The following is a 6,217-nucleotide window of genomic DNA, read 5'->3' as shown; positions in this document are numbered from 1 at the left end:
TCAGTCCATACTGAAGGCTGCAGTCCTTGACCCTTCGCAGGAAGTGCATGAGGTCCTCCTCAGTTTCAGCAAGCAGGGTTGTGTCATCTGCATAACTCAGATTGTTAATAGATCGTTCACCAATCCTGATGCCACAATTCTCCTCATAGAGCCCAGCCTCTCAGGTAATCTGCTCTGCATACATGTTGAAAAGGTATGGAGATAGGATGCATCCCTGGCGTACACCCTTCCCAATTTTGAACCATGCAGTGTTACCCTGCTCTGTTCTGGCTACTGCCTCTTGGTCCAAGTATAGGTTTCGCGTTAGCACAATTAAATGTTCTGGGATTCCCATTCTTCTCAGAGTCAGCCACAGTTTGTTATGATTAATCTCATTAGTTAGCCTAATTTCATATGCCAATTTAAAAACCAAGGTGCATCCCATTCAAGCTATGATGTTTTCAGTTGCTTCATATTCATGTGAAAGTTGGACATTGAATAAGGAAGACTGAAGAAGAATCGATACCTTTGAATTGTGGCGTTGGTGAAGAGTATTGACTGAACTACAGATTGCCAAAAGAACAAACAAGTGTGTCTTGGAAGAATTGTGACCAGGGCCTTCCTTAGAGACAAACTTAGGGCATGTTGTCAGAAGGTGCCAGCCCTTGGAAAAAGATATGATTGGAAAAGTAGAGGATCAGGGAAAGAGAGGAAGATATTCGATGAGTTGGATTGACACAATGACAGCAACAGTGGGCTTGAGCCTGACAGCGAGGGTGAGCATGGTGCAGGATGGTGCAAGATTTCAGTTTTTTTGTTCGTAGGGTGGCTGTGAGTCAGAGTTTACTTGATAGCATCTAACAACAACAGTGATGAGGGCCCTGAAGAGTGATCTGGCAGTTTCTGGCAGGGAGAGGAATAGAACAATGATTCTTTTGGGATGTGGCTCACCAGTTGTGTATGGAAGAATGGTAGCTATTGTATTTCAGGCCTCAATAGATGCTGAATAAATATTTGTTGAATGCATAAATTAATCTTGTATTTGATCAGAGTGTTACCTAAAATGCCTCTTTTACTTTCTCCCTTTTATGCGGCTAAAATTTTACTTTCTCCATTTTATGCTGCTGAAATTAGGATAAAGTTATCACTAAAATTCAATATTTGATAGAAAAGACATCAAAAGCTGAGAGGGAAATGTGCTCATATTAGTCATAATTAGGAAAAGATTTTTGAGAAATACATGTGCTGATGTTGCTTCTCTTTGCCATTTAAAGTTTTTTGCCCTGGTACTGACTCTCTGTAAAACTACTTTCCTGGTTCCCCTAGTAGCTGCAAAGGGCTTCCCAAGTTTGAGGCCAGAGTAAATGCTTCATTTTCTTGGATTCTCAGGTGGCTGTACTGTTAATGGTCATGTTTGCCTAGTAAAACAGAAAAAAATTAGCAATTATAATAAAACTCAGAGACTTGAGGGAAACTTTTTTAGATGAGTGAGTAACCTAGCAATTGTGCAGGAATTTAATGGAATAAATATCAGTATCTAAGAGTTTTTGCTACATTTAACTTTTCATTGTTGGCTGGCTTGCATATTTAAATAAGGTTCAGTGGGAGAAAAGATAAAATCTTAGATAAGATTGCTAGGGGGGATATTTGTCCATAAGCTTATTGTGGAGAGTAGTAGTAACCCGACTGCCTTCACCCTGATAGACTACACACTCCATTTAGTCTTAAACTTGCTAAATTCACTGCTCTTTTAAATGGATAAATCTGTTCCTTACATCTTTGGTTTCCCCAGTTTATTTTATTACTAACATGTATTCTATAAGGCTTAGAAACAGTTGTTGTATTATAACATAATGAAAAAATAAGACTCTGAGGATGGAAAAAACTTTGATTTGATTCTGGCTTTGACAGTTCTAGTGTGTGACCAGGACAAGATATTTAATAACATTGTCTTTTTAAACTGAATTATAATTAAATGTGACAATGCATGTCAAAATACTTAGCATCACTATGTAAATGTTCCAAGAGAATGGTTGTTAATAAACTCTATAATGTATTAAAAATGAGGGAATGTTTAAGTTTTGAGAGCTAGACTTCCTGGGTTTGAACTCCAGTTCTATCACTGGCTGTGTGGCCTTGGACAAGTTCTTTCTTTTAGTCTCCTTGCCAGTATAAATTGTAGATTTTTTAAAGTTTGAGATGTTTTACTGAAGGGGTTCTTTTAAATTATTTTTTTCCTTTTTTTGCCACATGAAGTCAAGGTCTGATTTTTGCCCTCATAAGTAGACATATTGCATCGTGAAAGTCCACTGTCAGGGAACTCTCCAAACTACTGAGGAGCAGCGATTTTATTTTGCAGACTAAGGTGTGTCTGATTCAGGCCATGGTCTTTTATATCACTTGCTATGCATCTGAGAGGTGGACAGTGAATAAGTATGACAGAAGAAGAATGGATACCTTTAAGTTGTGGTGTTGAAGATTACTGAGTATCTCATGGATTGCCAAAAACCCCATATTAGATATGTCTTGGAGAAAGTGCAGCTGGAATGCTTCTTGGAGGCAAAGATGAAAAAGCTTCATCTGACATTCTTTGGGCATGTTACTTTAAGAGGGACATCATGCTTGGAAAGGTGAAAGAGAAGACCCTCAACCAAGTGTATTGCCACAGTGATTGCAGCAGTGGGTTTACGTGTGTCAGAGATTATAAGGTTGACACAGGATAGGACAGAGTTCGTATATAAGACTTACTCGACTTGATGACACCTAACAACAACTGGCTGAAACTCAGTGTCATCTTACCAATATGCAGAATACATATTATAATCCATTTTATCTGTGCTATAGGTCCACTTTTGACTTCTTTATATTGGAACAATGATTTAGCTTACAAACCATCTAGTGCAGAGTATGAGGGTGGTGTTTTGTGTTGTGTGTTTTTCTTACAGTATTCTCCTGTCTTTTAACATTATCTAACACCTATCTGATTAAGTTGATAGCCACTTATCCTGCCAAAACATCCAACACAATTTTTAAAGAAGCAGCAACTTCTTTCAATTGATTAGCATATTATGTAATTGGAAACCATATAATGATTGCTATAAGGAAAGTTGACAAATAGTTTTTGGGAAGAAATGCAACTGACTTTTAGATGCCACGCATACAGTCAAATATAAGAGAGTAGAAGTGTGAAGCCAACGTAAACATTGACCTATTAGTCAACAACATTTGTACTGTTGACATCAGCCAGTCTGCTTTACAGAAGTGATGGGGAGTTGGTAATTATTATGTCGAAGTCTGTTAAGAGAAATGCTGGAGGCAAATAAGGCTTGAGTACACAGTGCAAATGGACTTTTGTAATGCATTTTATACTCTTCAGAAAGTCCATTTTCCATGAATAACAGGACTTTCACAAGAAAACAGTTCTTTAGACTGCTTAGAGAAACCACTCTTCAAGTAAGATTGGCAGTGAAATCTTTTCCCTAGTAAGATTTCCCCTTTCCACCCAGGCATAAGAGTTTCTCTTCTAGTATGTAAAACACTTGAGCATATATATTCTTCTTTCAGTGAGTTCTTCTTTAGGGAAATGTTTATAAAATGTAAAAGAATTTCTGATCTTTTAAACAGATGGCACAGCCCAGTCTTGTCAAAATGTAGCTTCCATTCATGTGGCATAGGGAAATAAGTTTATCATTACCTAAATTCAGTTCAGAAATGATTTGTGTATCATTATATGAAATTGATTATGTTATATACTAAGGTGTAGTTCTGTATCTGGAAAGTATGGAATTTAATAATTCTCAGTTCTTGTTTATGGGCATATACACCAGTAATTCAAGTTAAAACCAATCACCCACCCACCCAGATTGTTACAGATAATGAGTGGGGCTCTAGGTGAGGGAGAGATTAACTAAAGCCTGGGGGAATCTGAGAGGTTCTGAGAGTAGATGCGCTGGACTATGAATGATAATGACAGTCTTGGCTTTTCTGCCAAGCTTTACCACTTTATGGCCTTTGAGCATCAGACAGATCTCTTCCCTTGTTCTACCACATTCCCAATGGTAGTCTTCCATTTCTATCCTTTTTCCCCTGGACTATCCTTTTCCTTTAGAATCTGCCTTTGAAATATTTTTCTCCTCTTCTCTTGATGTGTTATACTTTGTTGTTTTAACTTTAATCTAAAATTTCTGGAAATAGACTTCATTCTTCTGCACATCCACAGTATTCTTGGAAAATGTACCATTTCTTTCACTCTAGTTATATGTGTAACATTATATCCTCTAATGGACTCTTCTTCAGAACAGATTGTGTCTTTGTACTTCCCATAGCCTTGTACAAAGTAAGTGCCACATATAATTCTTGTAAAAGTTAGTTTTTGTCCCTAAACTCAGCTCCACTTCTAGACTTTCTTCTTTGTTTTTATGATGCTGGATTTCTTCCTTTAATTTCAGATTCAGGTCAGCAAATTCTGCTGTTCTGTCTTCAGAATGTGACTTGTAATTGCATCTTTCTATTCTCATTATTACATGCAAAATAAAAAAAAATTTGCATATTCTAAGCATTGTGTAGGTGCTGGGGATACAAATATTACTGATGTAATAGTAGTGGTCGCTATGAGTCGTCGTGTACTTAATGTCACTTAACAATAGGAGTCGGCATGACAGACACCTGTTTTATTACCTTATTGGAGGAAATGGTTATTGAGTAGCTCACTATTGCAGGTATGGATTATGTATTATAGAAAGAGTCCTTTTCCACTGCTGCTCACCTTCAATGGGAAGAGGTCTAGAAACTCAGCTATTGGATTTCCTCCATCTTAATGGCATTTTCCTCCCCATGTTTTAACATTACTGAAATGCCTTGGCATACATATTTAATGCAGTTTTTTACTTACTTGTCAACAGATATTAAATTAATTGGAGCTTACAGCTAGTTCTTAGATGCTATCAGGTCAAATCCAACTCACAGCAGCCCTGTGAATAACAGACAGATTGAAATATTGTCCTTCTCAACTGGAGGAACTATATGATGGGTTGGAACTATATGGTGTGTATGTGTGTATATACATATATATAATTATGACAGAGATATGCCTAGACGTTTAGTGTTCTAGCCATATGTGGCTATTAAATAGAAATTAATTATAGATGAGATTAATTTAATTTTAAATCAATTAAATTGAGATTAATTTAATTTTAAATCAATTAAATTTTAAATCAATTAAAATGAAATAAAACTAAGGCTTCAGTTTCTCAGTTTCAAGTGCCCAATAGTCATATTTGTCTAATGGCTACTGTACTGGGCAGTAAATATACAACCTTCCTATTATTACAGAAAGTCCCTCATATTATAGTTACTCACACTCATAGCTGACTCTCCACAGGGTTTTTGGGAGAATATAAACCATAAAGGAGGAGGGTGCTCATCTTTCTCCTACAGAACCACTGGTGGATTCGAACCACCAAAGATACGCTGCCTCTGCCTTAACAGTGCAGTTCCCTATAGACTAGACCACAGATCCTCTGTGGTATTACTTTACATGTAGGGTGCTTTCTTCCTTCAAGGAGATCAGAGAATCTTTTTCTTATTGTCGTTCTTTGGCTATACCTTCATGGTTAGTTCATAGGATGTTGTTTTGCTAACCCAAAGTCAGAGCCTCTCTCTGGCGTTTGACTCACCAATGGCTTTGTGGGAGAAAGACAGGTGATTTACAGCCCTCCCATGCTGTTTACAGCCACCCAACAACCACTGGAGGGTCAGCTATGAGTTCTGACTTGACGGGAATGAGGGATTTTTTTTTTCACCTGAGGCAGTACCAGATCCCCAGAAAAAAAAACAACCAGAGCGTTAAAAAGTTTGGGTAAAAGGGGGAAAAGCTATTAATTTTCCTAACAAGTGGTAGCTTAGTGGACTTTTTTCAGTATTTATTCCCATATCTTTTTAAAAAGGCTTTTAAGGAACATTTTCATTGCATTAGAAATTTAAGACCTTTTTAACCTTGATTTTTTTATTAAATTTTATTAGTTTTAATGAATATTTACAGGGATTTTGGGTTTTCATTCTTTCATTACTGCACCATTTTCTCTACCCTCCTCCCCAGTTTGTTCTTCTTCCCCGCCATCCGAATGTCTGTTTTAATTGTCCATTTGCCACAGTGCTTGTCAAAGTCAGTTCTGATTGATCTCCTTTGTCGGTGTGTCCTTTGCCATTCCCTATCACTCCTCCCTGAGAGAGACTTCAC

This window comes from Elephantulus edwardii, unplaced genomic scaffold (genome assembly GCF_000299155.1).
Source record: "Elephantulus edwardii isolate Elephantulus edwardi_28Jun2011 unplaced genomic scaffold, EleEdw1.0 scaffold00131, whole genome shotgun sequence".
NCBI classification, from domain to species: Eukaryota; Metazoa; Chordata; class Mammalia; order Macroscelidea; family Macroscelididae; genus Elephantulus; species Elephantulus edwardii.
This window is presented reverse-complemented; position numbering follows the sequence as displayed.